Raw genomic sequence first — 23,835 nt, forward strand, 5'->3', positions numbered from 1 at the left:
CAGAGTGTGTTTCTAGGAATTTTCCACCATTCTTCCAAAAGCGCATTAGTGAGGTCACACACTGATGTTGGTCGAGAAGGCCTGGCTCTCAGTCTCCGTTCTAATTCATCCCAAAGGTGTTCTATCAGGTTCAGGTCAGGACTCTGTGCAGGCCAGTCAACTTCATCCACACCAGACTCTGTCATCCATGTCTTTATGGACCTTGCTTTGTGCACTGGTGCACAGTCATGTGAGCAGAGGAAGGGGCCCGCTCCAAACTGTTCCCACAAGGTTAGGAGCATGGAATTGTCCAAAATGTTTTGACATCCTAGAGCAGTCAAAGTTCATTTCACTGGAACTGAGGGGCCAAGCCAAACTCCCGAAAAACAACCCCACACCATAATACCTTCTGCACCAAATTTCACACTCGGCACAATGCAGTCCAAAATGTACTGTTGTCCTGGGAACCTCCAAACCCAGACTCGTCCAACAGATTGCCAGATGGAAAAGCGTGATTCATCACTCCAGAGAACGCATCTCTAGAGTCCAGTGGTGACGTGCTTTACACCACTGCATCCCACACTTTGCATTGGAGTTTGTGATGTATGGCTTAGATGCAGCTGCTCGGCCATGGAAACCCATTCCATGATGCTCTCTACGTACTGTACGTGGGCTAATTGGAAGATTACATGAAGTTTGGAGCTCTGCAGCAACTGACTGTGCAGAAAGTCGGCGACCTCTTTGCACTATGCGCTTCAGCATCCACTGACCCCTGTCTGTCAGTTTACGTGGCTGAGTTGCTGTTGTTCCCCAACTCTTCCATTTTCTTATAATAAGGCCGACAGTTGACTTTGGAATATTTAGGAGCGAGGAAATATCTCGACTGTACGTGTTGCACAGGTGGTATCCTATGACAGTTCCACGCTGGAAGTCACTGAGCTCCTGAGAGCGGCCCAATCTTTCACAAATGTTTGTAGAAACAGTCTCCATGCCTAAGTGCTTGATTTTTTACACCTGTGGCCGGCAAAGTGGTTAGGGCACCTGATTCTCATCATTTGGATGGGTGGCCAAATACTTTTGGCAATATAGTGTATTTTGTTTTACAGGCCATCTCAAAGCTGCTATCTGACCTTCTCTTCAGATTGCGCCGTTTTGTGGGCGGTCTTATTTACGTGCCAATGCCCGACTTGTCATCAGCATGCGACTGTGAATTGTTCTTGTTTGCGGATGACTCGGCCTTGCTGGTATCAGACAAGGACAAGTCACAGGTGGAGAAAATCCTCAGTGCTGAACTCTGTAGAATTTGCACCTGGCTTGCTGACAACAAGCTATCCATACACTTAGGTAAAACAGAATCCATCCTGTTTGGGTCCCACATCAACCTTAAGAAAGTCATTGACTTCACTATAAAAGTGGGTGACATTGTTATCACCAGGAAAGATGAGGTCACATACCTAGGTTCCATTCTAGAGGCTAATCTTTCCTGTGATAAAATGACAACCAAGGTAATCAAAAAGGTCAACCAACGAACGAGATTTCTCTATAGAATCTCCTCTCTGGTCAACAAAAGCACCATGAAGATTCTGGCGGGAACTCTCGTTCAACCCTTTTTCGATTACGCATGCACCTCCTGGTACCCCAGCACTTCCAAAACCCTCAAATCAAGACTCCAAGCATCCCAGAACAAGCTAGTCAGGTTACTTCTAGACCTCAACCCTAGATCACACCTCACTAGGGCTGCAACAACTAATCGGTTAAATCGATTAAAATCGATTATAAAAATAGTTGGCGATTAATTTAGTCATCGATTCGTTGGATCTATGCTATGCGCATGCGCTGCGGCTACGTCTCATGAGGTGCCAGTAAGCCAGCTAATAAATGATAAATGATAAATGGGTTGTACTTGTATAGCGCTTTTCTACCTTCAAGGTACTCAAAGCGCTTTGACATTACTTCCACATTTACCCATTCACACACACATTCACACACTGATGGAGGGAGCTGCCATGCAAGGCGCTAACCAACACCCATCAGGAGCAAGGGTGAAGTGTCTTGCTCAGGACACAACGGACATGACGAGGTTGGTACTAGGTGGGGATTGAACCAGGGACCCTCGGGTTGCGCACGGCCACTCTGCCACTGCGCCACGCCGTCCCTATGATGTGTCATGTGCAGCTCACGTGACCGCGCCGTCTCCTTTGCCTGGAAACATTCGAAAAATGGCGAAGAAAAACAGTACGGATAGTTCAGCGGAGAAACATCATGAGGTTAATGCTTCAATGGAGAAAAGTGTACGACCTAAGTCGTCAAAAGTGTGGGAACACTTCACTTTAAAGACTTCAAAGAAGACCGTTTCCTGCAAAATCGCACGGAAGTACAACATCGCTTCGGGAGCACCTGAAGAGGAAACATGTTGGAGCCATGGATGAAGGGAACTCACGGTATGTAACTTTTTATGTCCATAGACCGGGTACATTGATCCGTTGTGTCCGTCTTTGTGTGTTTTTAATATTTTGTTAACAAGGAGATTTCTTTTAAAGGGGAAAATTATCACCAGACCTATGTAAGCGTCAATATATAACTTGATGTTGCAGAAAAAAGACCATATATTTTTTTAACTGATTTCCGAACTCTAAATGGGTGAATTTTGGCGAATTAAACGCCTTTCTATTATTCGCTCTCGGAGCGATGACGTCAAAACGTGACGTCACATCGGTAAGCAATCCGCCATTTTCTCACTTTCGTCGGTGTGTTGTCGGAGGGTGTAACAACACGAACAGGGACGGATTCAAGTTGCACCAGTGGCCCAAAGATGCGAAAGTGGCAAGAAATTTGTTCAAAATACGAGGGTGTGGGGAAAGCCGACGAAATGGTCAGTCGTTTGTTCCGCACACTTTACCGACGAAAGCTATGCTACGACAGAGATGGCAAGAATGTGTGGATATCCTGCGACACTCAAAGCAGATGCATTTCCAACGATAAAGTCAAAGAAATCTGCCGCCAGACCTCCATTGAATCTGCCGGAGTGTGTGAGCTATTCAGGGACATAGGACCTAGGTAGCACGGCAAGCAATGGCGGCAGTTTGTTCCCGCAGACGAGCGAGCTAAACCCCCTGGATGTCTTGGCTCACACCGTCCCTTATGCCACCGAAGATGATCAAGAGAAGAATATCGACCCTAGCTTCCCTGGCCTGCTGACATCAACTCCAAAACTGGACAGATCAGCTTTCAGGAAAAGAGAGCGGATGAGGGTATGTCTACAGAATATATTAATTGATGAAAACTTTATTCATTACTCGCGGTTTTACGTAAATTATTATACATAAACTGTGTTTACGAATAATTTAGCTTAAAAACATTTATTTTTTTCAATCATTCGAACAGTCTTGTGTAATGCAGTATTTTGTGTCTATTTAGGTATGGTTAAGCTGAGTGCTGAAATCGTGGAAAAATATATGTTCTTAGCGCGCCTGAAATGGGCTGTCTGCACTCTCAAAGTGCATGTTGTTGCCAAATGTATTTCATATGCTGTAAACCTAGTTCATAGTTGTTAGTAATTATCTTATCAGACAGTGTTAAGCCGCTGAAATCCGAGTCTGAATCCGAGCTAATGTCGCTATACCTTGCTGTTCTATCAGACATGTTTGTTTGTATTGGCATCACTGTGTGACGTCACAGGAAAATGGACGGGTGTGTATATAACGATGGTTAAAATCAGGCACTTTGAAGCTTTTTTTAGGGATATTGCATGATGGGTAAAATTTTGAAAAAAACTTCGAAAAATAAAATAAGCCACTGGGAACTGATTTTTAATGGTTTTAACCCTTCTGAAATTGTGATAATGTTCCCCTTTAAGGAAGCGAAGCAGCAACTGTTGTGTATTAACTTTCAGAGTGTTAGGAACATTTTGGAGAGTGCGACGACTTCATTTTCTGTGTTGTTTTGAGCCGCAACAAGCATTTATGAGTTCAGCTTTTTTGCGAGTAACGTTAACGTTATCCCTTTGTTGCAACGCGGGGCTGATAATGTGTCTCCGGCACATTTGACTCCGCTTTGAGAGAGAAAACGCGCGGTTACCAATTTCGAAATAAACGTAACGGACATAAATATCTCAGGTTGGTTTCATAATGGATCAATGTAGCCGAGCCCGATAAAGCTATATAAATATATTTAGATTTGAGTGACGCTTTAGTATAACTAAACGTTATGAAGGTGCTGGAATATTTCATGCTATTATTCAGAGGCAGCCTAAAATGAATCCTTTATTATTCACAACAGAAACGTGTACAATATCTGATTCAGTTCTGATCTGATGAGTTACATTTCTGTGTTTTTATTGCTGTATGCTGCATCCCCAATGTCCATTTATTTTATTTAGCTTTTAATTTATTGTGGTTGCGTATTTGCCTTTTACGTCAGAAATGATTAATTAAATCAAGTAGGTATGTATTGAGCTACATGTAAATGATGCTACTATGTACGTTCATTATATGGTGTCTCTCATTTCAGAAAGAAACAAGCGACTTGGTACAAAGGAAGGTCTGCACACCACAGCAAGCGGCTGCATTGACTGATGGTATCCTGAATGTTGGTAACTGACATGAGGCCACTATCAATGGTGGAGGATGAAGGTTTTAGACAAATGATTCACGTCCTCAACCCTGGTTACACTCTTCTCACGTGGACCCATGTTACCAAAGTGATGGAGAGGAAGTACAAGCAGACATTCCAAGCAGTGTAGACTGACATAAAAGCCACCTAGAGAAAAATTGCTCTCACTCCTGATGTGTGGACAAGTGTAGCCACGGAAGCCTACCTTGGCAATACATGCCATTACAATGGAAACGAATGGAACATGAAGTCAATCTGCCTTACGACCATGCCACTAGAGGAAAGACATTCAGCATCCAACATTGCAGAATGGTTGGAATATGTAGTAGCCAGGTTTGAAATTCCCCCAAGCAAAATTATTGCTATTGTGCATGACAATGGTGCACTTTATAAAAAAAATATCTTTGTAACATTTGCCTTGTTTTATTTGGCAAGTTGAAAGAACATGGTGCCAGTATGCTGTTTTAAAAAAAAAATATATACTGGAAAGGATAGAAATGTAGTTTGTCTCTTTTATCGGATTATTAATCGATTAATCGAAGAAATAATCGACAGATTAATCGATTATCAAATTAGTTGTTAGTTGCAGCCCTATACCTCACTCCTACCCACTTTTTCAAAGTGGGCTGGCTCAGGGTGGAGGACAGAGTAAAACAACTTGCACTGAGCCGTGTCTATAAAATCCGCTACACCTCCCTGATACCAAAGTACATGTCAAACTACTTCCTTAACGTAAATGACCGCCACAACCACAACACCAGGGGGAGTTCTACTAACCACGTTAAACCCAGATTCCGATCTAACAAAGGTCTTAACTCATTCTCTTTTTATGCCACATCAATATGGAATGCACTCCCAACAGGTGTAAAAGAAAGGGTATCTCTATCCTCCATCAAAACCGCAATAAAAGTACACCTCCAGGCAACTTCAACCCCAAACTAACACCCTCCTCGGATTGTTAATAATCAAATGTAAATAATCAAATGTAGATACTTTTTCTTATACCTTCTGATCTCTCTCTCTCTCTATGTCCACTACTTGCTGTCCATATCCTACCAAGTCAGACCTACACTGTTTCAACATCCATTTCTCTGTTCTCAATTGTTGATGACTGATGATAACAACCAAACCTAACCCCCCCCCACCCGGGATTGTAAATAATGTAAATAATTCAATGTATATACCCTGATTATCATCTTGTGTGATAACTATATTATGATGATAGTATATATTTGATAGTATATATCTGCATCATGAATCAATTTAAGTGGACCCCGACTTGAACAAGTTGAAAAACTTATTCGGGTGTTACCATTTAGTGGTCAATTGTACGGAATATGTACTTCACTGTGCAACCTACTAATAAAAGTCTCAATCAATCAATCAATCAAAACCCTTCGGGCCAAGTAACTTTCGACTGCATTTCCACGCCCTCGGCCATGTTGTAGTTTTTAGCGCCTCCATACTGCATATACTGACAGATATAAGTTCAAACTACAAGCTACTTTGTATTAGAAATGGCAACAGCGGAGGATGCATGAGCATGGACGAACCAGTCTGCCCCACAAGAGGATAGAGAAAAAGAAGGAACTTTTTGACTACAACTTTGGATAAAAATGGCGGACTCGCGCAAAGCACTTTGGGTAAACGGCTACCCCTGTCCAAACTATTTGACTGCAAGGCCGCTTTCGACTAAAAAAATTTGGCCGGGGGCCAAAAGCTGGCTACATGCAAAGTAACCATATATATATATATATATATATATATATATATATATATATATATATATATATATATATATATATATATATATATATATATATATATATTTACATATTATAATAATATAATGGATATTTAATTAATAATTATTATAATTGAATGTTAAGAGTATGTAAAAGTCCTACCGTGTTTACTACAGTGACGGTCTCTTTAAAGTTTTGCAGAAATATCAAGCAGCCAAAAGTCACACATGGATAAGTGTAGAGAGAGTGTTTTGCATTGTTCCCATCATGCCTTGCAATATGTGTAATTTTAAAATGTTTATGGCGATTGGACATTTTTTTTTACAATATCCGCAAAGTTCAGTGGGCAGGTTATGTGTTGACTTTTCCATAAATTAGCCGCACCGTTTAATAATCCACAGTGTATAAAGCATAGGAAAAAAGAAGCGGCTTGTAGCCATTTGTGGTTCTTATACAACAATGTCTCATAAAATGACATTTAAAAATGCCTCCTAAAGCTGTTTATAGCTTTTATATACATACAAAGTATATATATATATATATATATATATATATATATATATATATATATATATATATATATATATATATATATAAATATATATATATATATACACGTTAGGTCAGGAAAAAACACAGAGGCTATTTCATCCCTGCAAGGCTGTTTTGCAGGTTACACTGTTCTTCAGGGGATTTTTATATTCCGCTCTACCCTGGTATTGAGCACTGTATAACGGATAAACCACAGAAACCTCGACTATACATATATATATATATATATATATATATATATATATATATATATATGTAGTGTTGATGTAGCAAGCTACTTTAGCTGTGTAGCTTGTAGCGTAGTTTGCTACATTTCTCTGGGGATAGCTTCCTCTGTAGCTTAGCTCCATTTAATCAAGAGTAACTAGTAGCTTAGCTAAAAAAAAAGTAGCTTGCCCAACACTGCTAACGTATGATTGCCAGTAAACAGCTCTTAGTTTTTTAAGGGGCTATTTTGTGAAACAGTAAAAGTAAGACGATGTACACATAGCTCGTTTACAAATCGTTTACATCAAAAAATTCTGCGCCTGTGGCTATTTTGAGATCTTTCTTTCAAAAAAAGTTTGAGGGTGAAAACAGGCTTAAAAAAACAAACAAACAAACAAAAAAAGTATACAACATCCTTGTAAGAAAATAAACAGAACTTTCCAGCTATTGTGTCAAATTTCACACTATTCTAACAGGGTATAATGAACATTTCCACCAAATGAGCACTTTGCACAGCAAAACAGTGCACTATTCAAGCACTAATATCAATAATTAGCCATGAAATGTTGCCGTATCACCAATGCAGCAGGCGGCCAGGCTTTAATTGTAATGGCGGGTGGCTAAATTACTATTTACCAGACGTGGGTGATGCAGAAAAATTCGGAAAAGCAAAAAAATCTACGACGATTCGTAATGGTTTGTATTTTTTTTTATTGTGCTTGAAAGTGGGTCAGCTGGGAGACATCTTGGGTAAATAAGAAGCCTGAAAAGGAGACTAAGAGGAATTTCAGGACAATCCGACGACACAATGGAGGGCGTTTATTGATTACATCTGATTAGTGTCATGTCTGTGTGATCATGTTTTGTTTTGGTTATGTTCAGGTTTGGTTTTTGGACTCTTTGTGCACTCTTGTTTGTTTTGTCACCATAGCGACCATTAGTTTTCACCTGTCCTCATGTCACGCACCTGATTCATTTGAACTCACACACCTGTCACTAATCATGCCACTGTTATTTAAACCTGTCTTTTTCTGTTCTGATCGTCCTGGTGACATTATCCTATCATACCTCTGCTCACTTCATGCCATGCTACTTATGACACCCCTGCTAACTCTGTTTGACTTCATGCTACCATAGTTCCATGTCAAGTAAGTTTTTGTTTATTGTTCATGGTTTCTGCCTTTGAGCAAGTTTTGTTTCATTAGCCACGTTTTTGTACTTCCGCCTTGTGCGCGCCTTTTGTTTATTCCTTTTTATAGTCATTATTAAATCATGTACCTACCTTCACGCCTTGCCTGCGCCAACTTTCCTTTGCATTCCGGGAAAACACAACACCCCAAGGTCCACGTTTTGACAATTAGTAGCACCAAAGTGAGGGTTCGGATGGAACACGCTTAAAGGGGAACATTATCACAATTTCAGAAGGGTTAAAACCATTAAAAATCAGTTCCCAGTGGCTTATTTTATTTTTCGAAGTTTTTTTCAAACTTTTACCCATCACGCAATATCCCTAAAAAAAGCTTCAAAGTGCCTGATTTTAACCATCGTTATATACACCCGTCCATTTTCCTGTGACGTCACACAGTGATGCCAATACAAACAAACATGGCGGATAGAACAGCAAGGTATAGCGACATTAGCTCGGATTCAGACTCGGATTTCAGCGGCTTAAGCGATTCAACAGATTACGCATGTATTGAAACGGATGGTTGTAGTGTGGAGGCAGGTAGCGAAAACGAAATTGAAGAAGAAACTGAAGCTATTGAGCCATATCGGTTTGAACCGTATGCAAGCAAAACCGTCGAAAACGACACGACAGCCAGCGACACGGGAGAAAGCGAGGACGAATTCGGCGATCGCCTTCTAACCAACGATTGGTATGTGTTTGTTTGGCATTAAAGGAAACTATGAACTAGGTTTACAGCATATGAAATACATTTGGCAACAACATGCACTTTGAGAGTGCAGACAGCCCATTTCAGGCGCGCTAAGAACATATATTTTTCCACGATTTCAGCACTCAGGTTAACCATACCTAAATAGACACAAAATACTGCATTACACAAGACTACCCGAATGTACTCGAATGATTGAAAAAAATAAATGTTTTTAAGCTAAATTATTGGTAAACACAGTTTATGTATAATAATTTACGTAAAACCGCGAGTAAGGAATAAAGTTTTCATCAATTAATATATTCTGTAGACATACCCTCATCCGCTCTATTTTCCTGAAAGCTGATCCGTCCAGTTTTGGAGGTGATGTCAGCATCTGCTTCGAGTGTCGCAGGATATCCACACATTCTTGCCATCTCTGTCGTAGCATAGCTTTCGTCGGTAATGTGTGCGGAACAAACGACTGACCATTTCGTCGGCTTTACCCACAGCCTCGTATTTTGAACAAATTTCGTCCAATTTCTTGCCACTTTCGCATCTTTGAGCCACTGGTGCAACTTGAATCCGTCCCTGTTCGTGTTGTTACACCCTCCGACAACACACCGACGAAAGTGAGAAAATGGCGGATTGCTTCCCAATGTGACGTCACGTGACGTCATCGCTCCGAGAGTGAATAATAGAAAGGCGTTTAATTCGCCAAAATTCACCCATTTAGAGTTCGGAAATCGGTTAAAAAAATAAATGGTCTTTTTCCTGCAACATCAAGGTATATATTGACGCTTACATAGGTCTGGTGATAATGTTCCCCTTTAATAGAATTACAGTGAACTACAACACACGTTTTACACAACTCAATATTCAACAAAAGGGGTTAAATCACGAAAAATGATTCCCGCTGCTGCTCACTACTACCCTCACCTCCCAGGGGGTGATCAAGGGTGATGGGTCAAATGCAGAGAATAATTTCGCCACACCTAGCGTGTGTGTGACAATCATGGGTACTTTAAAAAAAAAAAGAAAAAAAAAAGAGAAGAACAGAGAACGTGTAACAGTTTGTGTGTAAAAGTACAAACTTGCAATGAATGATGAGGCGTAGCAGACTGGTGGCGTCTGAAGGGGGCGCTATTGATCGCCCCAGTGTTATCCTGCTAATGAGGCGCCACGAAAATAAGCAGAACAAAATACAACACAGACACTTCTTGTCGGTAAAATGTTGTTCCCGGGGAAACTGAGGTGAACAGATGTCACCATGGTAACATTTCACCTATCCAGAAGACTTTCTAGGAAAGTGGGCTCGCCAGGAAAGATAGTGTGACGTCATCAAAGCGTTAAACTTCTATTTCTTAACCTAGGGTGGAAATGGGAGGACCAGTTTGTGGGAGCGCAAAGATGAGGCTAAAGGGGTTCATCCAAGAGCTTGTTTATGCAGCAGTATAAACAAATAAGCATAGTGATGGAAAACATCTGATTGACTTTGCCTTTTAATGGCACAGCTAAGGCGTAGAGGCTGTAATCACTCTCACACACACACACACACACACACACGCACACACACACACACACACACACACACACACACACACACACACACACAAACACACACAGGCGCGCACACACGTCCTCTCATTACACTATAAGGAGCCTTGCTTAAGACAAAAGGAGGCTGAACAGTCATTAGAAATACAATACAATGGCCTAAATATACTGGAGCCCAGTCAGCTTGTTTTCCCAGCAGGAAGGATTTAATGATCCTATTTGTCCCCTTTAATTTTTTAAAAGACAGCCGTCACATTGGAATCGGCGTTCCGTCATGTGTTCATCGTTTTTCAAAAGGTACAGTATGTCAAGGCCTGCTCCTGTTCCCTTGAGCCAAGCCTTCTGCGGTGAATGATTATACTCTACTCTTTGCAGACTTTGCTGGAGGACATCCATCCATCCATTTTCTACCGCTTATTCCCTTTGGGGTCGCGGGGGGCGCCTGAGCCTATCTCAGCTACAATCGGGCGGAGGGTGGGGTACACACTGGACAAGTCGCCACCTCATCGCAGAACACAGATAGACAGACAACATTCATACTCACATTCACACACTAGGGCCAATTTAGTGTTGCCAATCAACCTATCCCCAGGTGCATGTCTTTGGAAGTGGGAGGAAGCCGGAGTACCCGGAGGGAACCCACGCAGTCACGGGGAGAACATGCAAACTCCACACAGAAAGATCCCGAGCCCGGGATTGAACCCAAGACTACTCAGGAACTCAGGACCTTCGTATTGTGAGGCAGATGCACTAACCTCTCTTCCACCGTGCTGCCCTGCTGGAGGACATTCCTTTTTTTAAAGTGTTTCGTCATCCACCTTCCTTAAATGATCCCAAAACGGCCAAGCTACACAAAAAAGTGAAACGTTTGGTCCTCGCTAACTACAAATACCATTTTTGATTGTACATGTATATTATTATATTATATATATCCATGTAAGGATTTCAGTTTAGACGACGGGCTTGCAACTTTTAGTTTTTTCGCAATCATCCATCAGATGGTGTTACTTTTTCCCATTCAAAGCATGCAGGAAAATGTCCACTGTCTACTACCAAAAACAACCCAAACCATATAATATTTTGTAACCTGTGGAGAACTGCCTCACAGCCTTGGGCTCCTCTTTTAAGCCCCAAGCCCCTCCCCGCAGGTTATCAATACTCATAATAACCTCTCTTTCCCACATAAACATTGGACCAATAATATCGAACACATTAATAACAAAAGAAAGGCAGATGACAATAGAGGCGCCTTGGCATCCTAAAACATATACGTCACGTGATTAACCATCAACGTGTGAAAATTACACATTTAACCAACCCGGAAGTGATGACACGGTGCAACGTTCAGCACGACAAGTGATATGAGTTTGTCTTTGTGTGAATGGGCTGCTGCTCTTCAGGAACGGACGGAAAAAGAGTGTGTGTGTGTGTGTGTGTGTGTGTGTGTGTGTGTGTGTGTGTGTGTGTGTGTGTGTGTGTGTGTGTGTGTGTGTGTGTGTGTGTGTGCTAACATTTTGTTTTCGATTGAACATAATTGTATTTATGTCAACATTTTGGCTTCTAATTGGACAAAAGTCAGTGTTTCCCAGACATTCATTTATTAATGGAGGGCCACCACAAAGACATTACTAATTGAAAGATACTTTATTCATTTCCAACGAGAAATTGACAATTAAGAATAAATTAAGACCACCACAAATAAATGTTTCACTACCCGTTACTCCCTCGCTCATAAATACATTATAATAAGAGGGATCTTTGGATTTTCTGCTTTTTAACATACAGTACAGGCCAAAAGTTTGGACACACCTTCTCCTCATTCAATGCGTTTTCTTTATTTTCATGACTATTTACATTGTAGATTGTCACTGAAGGCATCAAAACTATGAATGAACACATGTGGAGTTATGTACTTAACAAAAAAAAGTGAAATAACTGATGTCTTATCTTCTAGTTTCTTCAAAATAGCCACCCTTTGCTCTGGTTACGTTTTTGTACACTCTCAGCATTCTCTCGATGAGCTTCAAGAGGTTCAAAAATGGCTTTCACTTCACAGGTGGGCTTGAAGCTCATCGAGAGAATGCCAAGAGTGTGCAAAGCAGTAATCAGAGCAAAGGGTGGCTATTTTGAAGAAAGTAGTATATAAAACATGTTTTCAGTTATTTCATCTTTTTTGTTAAGTACATAACTCCACATATGTTCATTCATAGTTTTGATGCCTTCAGGGACAATGTACAATGTAAATAGTCATGAAAATAAAGAAAACACATTGAATGAGGAGAAGGTGTGTCCAAACTTTTGGCCTGTACTGGACGTATTAGACACCTGGTCTGTCAGAGCAGTGTTTTTCAACCACTGTGTACCGTTATGCAATTTCACCTAATTGGTCAAAAAAATATTTTTTGCAAACCAATAATTATAATCCGCAAATAATGTGGCGTTGTTGAGTGGCTGTGCTGTCTAGAAATCAGCAGAGTAACCATGTAATACTCTTTCATATCAGTAGGTGGCAGCAGGTAGCTAATTGCTGTGTAAGCCGACTTTGAGACAAGAGAATTAAAGATACATGGATGGTTATGGAATTGCGGCAGGTATTTGATGAGAACAACTTTATATTGTCAATGTAGGCTTTTGAGTTTCGTTTTTAAATTTTCTGCTGGTGGTGTGCCCCTGGATTTTTTTAATGAAAAAAATGCGCCTTGGCTCAAAAAAGGTTGAAAAACACTGTCAGAGAATACAAGACGTAGCAGGAGGGATCAGTGTTGCCGATTCATCAAATTAGTCTTTATATTTAACCAGTATTCAGACCACTCGAGATTAAAGAAAAAATGCGCCCAGCGACTTATGCTGGTCTTATTGGGCATGAAAGAACATATTGCTCCTTTTAACGAGCAGTGGGTGCTGCAATGGGCCCCGCCCCCATCCAACATCCTTCACAGGCTTGTGACATACAAAACACAAAAATTAAGCGACATAAGTTAATACATTTTTCTAAACATACTTGTTTTTCACTTTCAAATGTTGGCCCTCCCACCGGGTCCACAAAAAATATATGTACATGTGTCATGACCGATATTGGAAATGTGTATATATATATATATATATATATATATATATATATATATATATATATATATGTTATCAAATCAAAATTAATGACACCATTTGTTATGAACACACACGTAACCCGGAAGGCTTCGCCTAGTGTTACACGGTGCAAAGAAGAGTGGTGACAGGCGGCCAGTTGTGCGTGAATGCACAAAGTTGAGCCTTGTTGATGTTTTTAACTTGTTGGAGTGCTAATCAGGCATATTTAGTCAGTGCATGACTGCAAGCTAATTCATGTTAACATGCTATTTAGGCGAGCTGTATGTACATATTGCATCATTATGCCTTGTTTGCAGGTATATTTGAGCTCATTTAATTTCCTTTACTTATGTCCTCTGTGTATCTAATTTATATTTGCATGTCTCTTGACACATTATCTGCATTTCTGATAGTTGTTTGTGTGCCGTTATAGACCACCACACACATTACCCAGCTTGCAAAGATTGTAATAAATCCATTGGAAAAAGAGAGCCTGCTATTTCCTTAAACTTGGACCCATACATCTATACCTTTGGTCGTTCTAAGCCAGTCATTTCCAGGAGAAACTCACCCTCTGAGAAGCCTCCATTTCAGTAATGTTTTCCAATGTTGTAAAAATGTGTAGAATAAATATTATATTTCAATATTTCTGTCAACGAAGATTTGGGTCAGCCTGCGACACATTGTCATTTTGATAGTAGGCTATTATAGCTAATATAGACACATAATAGGTTGCCTTCATTATAACACTTACAGCCGCGATCAAAAGTTTACACACACTTGTGAAGAACATAATGTCATGGCTGTCTTGAGTTTCCAATCATTTCTACAACTCTTATTTTGTTGTGATAGAGTTATTGGAGCACGTACTTGTTTGTCACAAAAAACATTCATGAAGTTTGCTTCTTTTATGAATTTATTATGGGTCTACTGAACATGTGACCAAATCTGTTGGGTCAAAAGTATACATACAGCAATGTTAATATTTGGTTACATGTCCCTGGGCAAGTTTCACTGCAAGAAGGCGCTTTTGGTAGCCATCCACAAGCTTCTGGCAAGCTTCTGGTTGAATTTGTGACCACTCCTCTTGACAAAATTGGTGCAGTTCAGCTAAATGTGTTGGTTTTCTGACATGGACTTGTTTATTCAGCATTGTCCACAAATTTAAGTCAGGACTTTGGGAAATAAAAGTTGTAGAAAGTATTGGAAACTCAAGACAGCCATGACATTATATTTTTTACACGTGTATGGAAACTTTTGATCGCGACTGTATATACGGCTTTTCATTTTTACGACCTAGACAGATTATTTTTTTTGTATTTTTGGTCCAATATGGCCCTTTCAACATTTTGGGTTGCCGACCTCTGTCTTAAAGGCCTACTGAAATGCAATTTTCTTATTTAAACGGGGATAGCAGGTCCATTCTATGTGTCATACTTGATCATTTCGCGATATTGCCATATTTTTGCTGAAAGGATTTAGTAGAGAACATCGACGATAAAGTTCGCAACTTTTGGTCGCTGATAAAAAAGCCTTGCCTGTACCGGAAGTAGCAGACGAGTAGCGTGACGTCACAGGTTGTGGAACTCCTCACATCTGCACATTGTTTACAATCATGGCCACCAGCAGCGAGAGCGATTCGGACCGAGAAAGCGACGATTTCCCCATTAATTTGAGTGAGAATGAAAGATTTGTGGATGAGGAAAGTGAGAGTGAAGGACTAGAGGGCAGTGGGAGCGATTCAGATAGGGAAGATGCTGTGAGAAGCGGGTGGTACCTGATATTCAGCTGGGAATGACTAAAACAAGTAAATAAACACAAGACATATATATACTCTATTAGCCACAACACAACTAGGCTTATATTTAATATGCCACAAATGAATACCGCATAACAAACACCTCCCCCCTCCCGTCCATATAACCTGCCAATACAACTCAAACACCTGCACAACACACTCAATCCCACAGCCAAAAGTACCGTTCACCTCCCCAAAGTTCATACAGCACATATATTTCCCCAAAGTCCCCAAAGTTATGTATGTGACATGCACATAGCGTCACGCACGTACGGGCAAGCGATCAAATGTTTGGAAGCGTACTCACGGTACCGTGTCTGCGCATACAACTCAAAGTCCTCCTGGAGTCTCTGTTGTCCCAGTTCTCCACAGGCCAATGGTAAAGCGTGACTGTCATCTTTCGGGAATGTAAACAATGAAACACCGGCCGTGTTTGTGTTGCTGAAGTCGGCCGCAATACACCGCTTCCCACCTACAGCTTTCTTCTTTGCTGTCTGCATTGTTCATTGAACAAATTGCAAAAGATTCACCAACACAGATGTCCAGAATACTGTGGAATTTTGCGATGAAAACAGACGACTTAATAGCTGGCCACCAGGCTGTCCCAAAATGTCCTCTACGATCTGTGACGTCACGCGCAGGCGTCATCATACCAAGACCTTTTCAGCAGGATATGTCGCGCAAAATTTAAAATTGCAGTTTAGTAAACTAACCCGGCCGTATTGGCATGTGTTGAAATGTTAAGAGTTCATCATTGATATATAAACTATCAGACTGCGTGGTCGGTAGTAGTGGGTTTCAATAGACCTTTAAATGGTAAATGGGTTATACTTGTATAGCGCTTTTCTACCTTCAAGGTACTCAAAGCGCTTTGACACTATTAGAAGTCGTGGATGTTGGTGTTTGGCGTACCAGGACAATTATTTTTTTCAAAATGTGTTAGAAATAGTCCTGCACAGGACGCTGGTTGTCGAGATAGACACTGTTTTAGGAGGAAATGAGTAAGGACATTAAAATGATTACATTTTAACGCATGTATATTGTTGCTTCTTTGACTGAAAATACACTCAGCCATAGTCCGAAATATCCAAATCAGGTCATAAGCTGTGCTTTTACATGCGTTGCCGTGTGTCAGTATGATAAATGTCAAGCAGCTTGCCTACAAATGTCACCTCAGCAAGCAAACACGCGGTGTGGGAACAAACCCACTGATAAATCCTCTTCTTGTCCTGTCATAAATCACATTGTCTTGTTTCATCCACGTTTAACCTTTGTCAAAATACACAATGCACGTCGCATCGCTGTCTGTTTTTGGATGTGTACCTGGCAACCAGTCGGAACATATGGCGGAAATATGTGGTGTCTGAGAGCAGTTGTCACAACATACATTTATAATTAGAAATAATGAACATGCTGCTGTGGAAGCGTTTGTTCTAATTATAGGCATTAAAACAAGACAACAAGGCGGTTTTATGTTTCCGCGTTAATTGGACCTTATTTCTTCTTTTCAGCTCTCAACAATGCAGTAAAATATAAATGACTGTCTGGCAACAACTCGTGTAGGATATGATTGCGTTATAGTGCTATTAAATGGAACATGTGACATAAATAAAGGTAAACATTTCTTTAGGATTCAAGGAAATGGTGCTGAAAAGAGGTTCTTCAAAAATTGACGGATAAACACGACAGATAAGGTGAGGGGGTGGGGTCTCTTGTGATAAGTAAGTGCTTCACTTTAGTTTTGCTTTCCTTCTAGTGAGAAAAATCATGCATGCTGAGAGTGTTTGGGCATGTTTGACTGCCAGTTTTATGTTTTAAAAAGAAAAGCAAAGAAACTTAAGACGATCCAATAATTTGTCTCAGCAGCTTTCTTTCCTTCCATGTAGGAGGGGATATTTCTGTTCATTATCCTGCCAACAAATATATGCCGTTTATATGTGGCACGTTGCAACTGCGCTCTTTATAGTTAAAGAGCAAAAAACGTGATTGGCGCTTAATGTTGACAAATAGAAATAGCTTGAATCATGTGAATTCTTCTACTCCTAACGTGCTGGACACAAACAGATAAAACTGTATGAAAACGTGCACCTCTACTCTCTTGTCCGTGCTATTATTTTTTTGGGAAAATACACCACATGGTGGTGCTGTTATTAAATCCCGAAGGTCGCATTGACTTGAAATTTCTCACGCCTTCCCACAAAACAGCCACTTTAACGGTTGGCTGTTGAGTCGCATCGCCATGAAATTTGGTACATACCTTTATTGAATTGACACGTGCATGTGTGTAAAATTTGAGCAGGTTTAGTTGAAAAAAACATGGCGCCATTAAAACAAAGGGTCATGAGTCACTGACCAATGCTAGCATGTCTTCCAAAGCACAGGGGACGCCACACATGTCATTTGCTTTTTTTCAACAAAACATTTCAATGAAACAACAAATTTCAAAGCGCTCACTTCTGAAGAATATTCCTTAGTCAATGCCCCTTTTAGTCCCGATGCAAGCGGACTGTAAAGGTGAAACATGTCCTTGCCCAGCATGCACAAGACATTAGACTAACGTTGAGAACTTGTTGAATTAGGTCCTGACGTTGAGCGACTCAAACCTAACATTGGAACAACATGCTTTTTGACGACGTTTAATCAATGTTGGGTTTTGACGTTTACTTGACCATTGAATCCAACCAATATTCTACAACACAAATACAACGTTGAAACATCTTTTTTGACAATGTATATTCAATGTCAGTTTGTGACGTTGATTTGACCGTTGAAAGTTGGTAACTTCCCAACCAACAACGTGAGTCCAATGTTAGACATCAATGTTGTCTCAATTTACAAATACAACTAATTTGCAACATTGTTTCAAAGTCAGATTTAAAGGAAATGTATCAGTGACGTGCGGTGAGGTTGATGGCTGGTGAGGCACTGACTTCATCACAGTCAGATTTACAAACATAGGAACCCTAAAGAGTATCTTATTCACCATTTGATTGGCAGCAGTTAACGGGTTATTTAAAAGCTCATACCAGCATTCTTCCCTGCTTGGCACTCAGCATCAAGGGTTGGAATTGGGGGTTAAATCACCAACAATTATTCCCGGGCGCGGCGCCGCTGCTGCCCACTGCTCCCCTCACATCCCAGGGGGTGATCAAGGGGATGGTTCAAATGCAGAGAACAAATTTCACCACACCTAGTGTGTGTGTGTGACAATCATTGGTACTTTAACTTAACTTTAACTTTACACATACAAACTGTAGCACACAAAAAAGCACATTTAATTAAAAAAAATGTTATTATGGTCTTACCTTTACTTATAAGTGCGGGAACAGTGGTGTTCGTGTTGGAGGAGTTGTGAATGAATGAAATATGAAATCCGTGCTGCAGTCTGCAGGTGTACCTAATGTTCTGTCCCTGCAGTCGTTCACGGCTCCTCCGGCGTGAGCATTGTTGTTTTTGCACTTTTTGGCTTCTTGTTAAGTGACTTTTTTTGGGTGGATTCGGTCTTGCACGTGGAGGGTTTGGGTGTGGGCTTTAGTTGGTGCGGCGCTCCCATCGGGGGGTGCATTCTGCGGCGGGGGTGCATTAACCGGCATCAGGAGGAGAGATTACTGCGAGCCTCACACAGTGCGTCTTCGCAGCAGTTTTATAATTGCTCAGCACAAGAAATACTTTACACACATACAGTTGTTGACAAAATACACTGTACATTATATACCTCAGCTAACTAAATTATGGAAATGTATAATATAGTATTTATTATTTATTTATTTATATAGCAATACGGTCTCACTGCACAGGAGGCCAGCAGTTAGCCGAGTCTGCAATCCATGGTGAGGCACAACTGAGTGACGTGCCTCAACTGGCTGCTGATCACCGCACCGTCTCTTCTCAGTATTTGAACGGCAAATGTGAAATTTCGGCGATTTTGAATAAAAATAATCTAAAACTGGTGAAGTTAAATGGAAAATAACTTTATAGTATAATCACTGAATACATATAACAATTTAATTTGTTTTCTTTTTACATTTTTTTTCTTTCCATGATGGCAGGTGAGGCGGGGCCTCTAGTGACCGCACGTCACTGAAATGTATGTATAATTAACGTTGTATCAATGTATTGTGCCTGCTGGGTGTACATAAATCAAACCAAGGAAATGCTTCTATCAAGATAAATTAAGTCATTTATTATAAAAAAAATAAAATAAAAAATCTGAAAAGTTCCTCAACATAAACATTTCTCTCATTTTTGGTGCGTGAAAAGATAAATTAGACCGCAATACGCTTCCCGTATTATATTCATTTGTGTTTGTATTCCCTTCCATGCCTGTGATTTAATATCTACTTTTGCAGCCTAAAGCTGGCAAACAAGCTCTAAGCTCGGAAAAAGAGCGACGATGCTTTCCAAAGTTCTCTGTGATGTTTGCCAGATTGGAAGCAAAAGACATTTATGGCAATTGAACTCTTCTTGACGGCGCCCAAAAGCAAACAAACATTTCTCGAGCAAGCATCATCACTGCCTGACTCTAACATCTCATCACAATCATGGAAAGCAGCTTCACACACAAACTAGCATTTAGGAATAGAAACTGTGATAAATCAGCTATGAAGGTTAGGACAGGATTCCGGGTCCAAAGTGCCAAAGGGGCTTGCTGTAATTGGTGCGCCGGTTTGAGTCCATTGGCAGCCATTGATTTATCAATACATACATGTGCAGAACAAGCCGGCGCTACAGTGACCGATCACAAGTCTAGACCCGCCGATGGATTCTTTCAAGGTGATGATTAATCTATAAAAAGACAAGCGTGTCCGACCAATTAGTTATGACACCGTCACGCTTGATGAGTCGAGAGAGCGGTTGTAAAAATGAGCAAACGGGTTCAAATTGAGTTACCTCAGGAAGCTCATTACACACCGCTGGAAGTGTTTGACATTATTGATCTTGGAAGAAAAAAGGAATTATATTTTTCCTTTCAAACCCTGGGAGTTCAGACCAGAGAAAAGTGTGCTTTGTTTTGATACTCGTTTAAACCTGGGGTGTTCGAAGTGTGGCCCGGGGACTTTTTGCAGCCCACAGCTAGTGATTTTATTGGCCCGCAACACATTCCACAGACAAAGTAAACCCATCCCAGATTAGAACATTACACAAAAAAACTAAGAAAAAATGTAACCGACTCAAAAATGGGACCTGAAAACTAAAATGGCCGACTACCTGTGCGTCTTACTATATATGGCCTTTTATTATGTCTGTGCTTTCTATCATAATGACATTTTTAAGTGCATTAAAAAAAGCTACAAAAAAGTTTTTGTTGTCAAAATAATTAAGAAACAATATTAGTTTGAATACATTGAAGAGGGTATGTTCTTCTGCATGGATGTGCATGTTGTAACCATGAAGCCGAGCAACCAATCAAAACGTATTTTTAGTCATGTTTTAATGAAAGAGATACTCTCATTTTGCATTGTTTGAACATAATTTTGTTTACACTTTATCAGAATGAAGGCAATATTTTTGAGCAGATGAGTTGCAATAAATAGTGTGTTTTTGCTTGAATGCAGCCCGATTTTTCCAGTCAGTTTAAAATGCAAATTGCTCTGGTTTTAAGACAAAATATCTATGCAAATGCTTAATAGTTATATAGTTTGCACGTGTTCTCAATCAAAAAGGGGCATTCCAAGCAAGTTAGCTTAAACATTTGGCAACACAGATTGACGTTCTGACGCTAAAACCGTCTAATATCAGTTACTTTTGTTGTGTTGTCATATAAAGTTATATTTATTAATACATCATTTGATTTATATAACTATTTTATAAGATATGCAAATACATTTTACAGTAGAAAAAATAAAATAGGGTATATTAAAAATAATACAAATAAATGATAAATGATAAATGGGTTGTACTTGTATAGCGCTTTTCTACCTTCAAGGTACTCAAAGCGCTTTGACACTACTTCCACATTTACCCATTCACACACTGATGGCGGGAGCTGCCATGCAAGGCGCTAACTAGCAGCCATCAGGAGCAAGGGTGAAGTGTCTTGCTCAGGACACAACGGACATGACGAGGTTGGTACTAGGTGGGGATTGAACCAGGGACCCTCGGGTTGCGCACGGCCACTCTCCCACTGCGCCACGCCGTCCCTAAATACATCATTTGCTATATGCCATTGTTGAAGTGTGTCTAAACTTTTGACAGTGAAATGTGACTTTATAAACATTGCAACTTAACTTTTTTTTTTGCTTACCTACAAACATATGTAGGATACAAATGTGTTTTTTATTGGACTGCAGCAATATGCATTTTTTAGTTTTAAATGAATTGTATATGGCATTTTAGTAAATAATAATTGTGTAAAAATAATGAAAACAACAGGCAGTATCTTTGCTCTGAAGCAAACCGTGGATTCCAGCAGTCCGACAGTGCCCCCTGAGGCTTAAATGGGAAACTGCAGCCAGCAGTTTGATTTCAGGACCATGGACAGCAACTACAGCGAGCAAAAAGCTCCATTCAAAAACACTACTTTAACAAATGCTTTATTGGGCTTTATTGGACCGTTGGCAGTCACTTTTAAAAGCAGGCTATTTTCAGAATTGTTCATTTTGTCAGGCTGTTGAAGCATCTAAAATAACGATCATACATTTGTGTTAATAGTTAATTGTGCTCGACTACTTACCCAGTCTTTCTTTTAATCACAAGAGGACACATATAAAAAATAAGGACCTAGGTCTTGTCATGTCCTTGAAAACCTTCCACTTCTGCTTGGCTATTGGCCTAAATTGAACAACATTCCCTGTTTTTTTTTTTGTTTTTGTTTTTTATGTTTTTGTTTTTTTAGCAGCTTAAAACATTCATGTCATCTGATGAATGATGAATGAGTCCAAGCAGCGGCAGACCCCACACATTCTGCCAAAAGAAAAGTGCCCAGACACAAGCTCCAACAATGAGAAATTGTGGAGGTTTTTGTCACATTTTGTTGGAGCGCCATTCAAACATTGGCAGGATTTATTCATGAGGCGTGTACAGACAACCAAAAACAACCTCGAACTTGACTAATGTGGCTTTTCAAACATGCTTTGCAACCTCAACAAGACCACACAACACAAATTGTGGTATAAAAGAGGACGTTTTGTGCCAAGGTTGAGAATGAATCTAGTCTGACAAGTGTTGCGCCTGCAATTAAAGTTTCATCATTTTGTGGGTCACCTCTTCATGAAGAATTTAACGCTCCAGCACAAAGACGAAAAACACAAAGTTGTTTTGGAGCAGATTTGTAGGGGTAAGAAAGGAGGAAATGGCTAATCTACTTCATCCAATTAGAACATACGAGAACATGAACATTTGATGTGGGGGGAACATGTGGAAAAGATGGAAAATAAGATACTACTGCTATGCTAATATTTTAAACAGCATTGCATTTTCATATTACTGTTAGACTACTATATTGAACAGTGAATATTATCTACTATCAATTGCTTCAAGTCATAGCCAATAAACAATGTAAACATTAAAATAGTCGGAAATGGTCATTATTAATATTTCTGTAGATACTCTTCATTCTACCTCAACCCGTTTAGCCAGCGACTAATTGTCCCAACAGGTATGGCTTATCTTAAACAATCCATTATAAATCCAATGCTTCAAGTCAAAGCCAATACACAATATGAACATTAAATAAGCTATCCATACACTTAGGTAAAACGGAATCCATCCTATTTGGGTCCCAAATCAACCTTAAGAAAGTCAGTGACTTCACTATTAAAGTGGGTGACATTGTTATCACCAGGAAAGATGAGGTCACCTACCTAGGTTCCATTCTAGAGGCTAATCTTTCCTGTGATAAAATGGCAACCAAGGTAATCAAAAAGGTCAACCAACAAACAAGATGTATCTACAGAATCTCCTCTCTGGTCAACAAAAGCACCATTAAGATTCTAGCGGGAACTCTCATTCAACCCTTTTTCGATTACACATGCACCTCCTGGTACCCTAGCACTTCCAAAACCCTCAAATCAAGACTACAAACATCCCAGAACAAGCTAGTCAGGTTACTTCTAGACCTCCACCCCAGATCACACCTCACTCCGACCCACTTCTCCAAAGTGGGCTGGCTCAGGGTGGAGGACAGAGTAAAACAACTTGCACTGAGCCGTGTCTATAAAATTCGCTACACCTCCCATGATACCAAAGTACATGTGAAACTACTTCCAGAACGTAAATGACCGCCATAACCACAACACCAGGGGGAGCTCCACTAACCACGTTAAACCCAGATTCCGATCTAACAAAGGTCTTAACTCATTCTCTTTCTATGCCACATCAATATGGAATGCACTCCCAACATGTGTAAAAGAAATTGCATCTCTATCCTCCTTCAAAACCGCACTAAAAGAACATCTCCAGTCAACTACAACCCTATACTAACACC

The 23,835-nt window shown here is 40.2% G+C and overlaps 1 protein-coding gene across 6 annotated transcripts in view; it reads right to left on the reverse strand.

Moving 5' to 3' along the window:
* The window catches only part of csmd3b (CUB and Sushi multiple domains 3b), an 877,422-nt gene that overhangs the window by 695,648 nt on the left and 157,939 nt on the right, over positions 1-23,835 (reverse strand). The gene's annotated exons all lie outside the window — the stretch shown is intronic.

Source organism: Nerophis lumbriciformis, linkage group LG11 (genome assembly GCF_033978685.3).
Source record: "Nerophis lumbriciformis linkage group LG11, RoL_Nlum_v2.1, whole genome shotgun sequence".
Lineage (NCBI taxonomy): Eukaryota > Metazoa > Chordata > Actinopteri > Syngnathiformes > Syngnathidae > Nerophis > Nerophis lumbriciformis.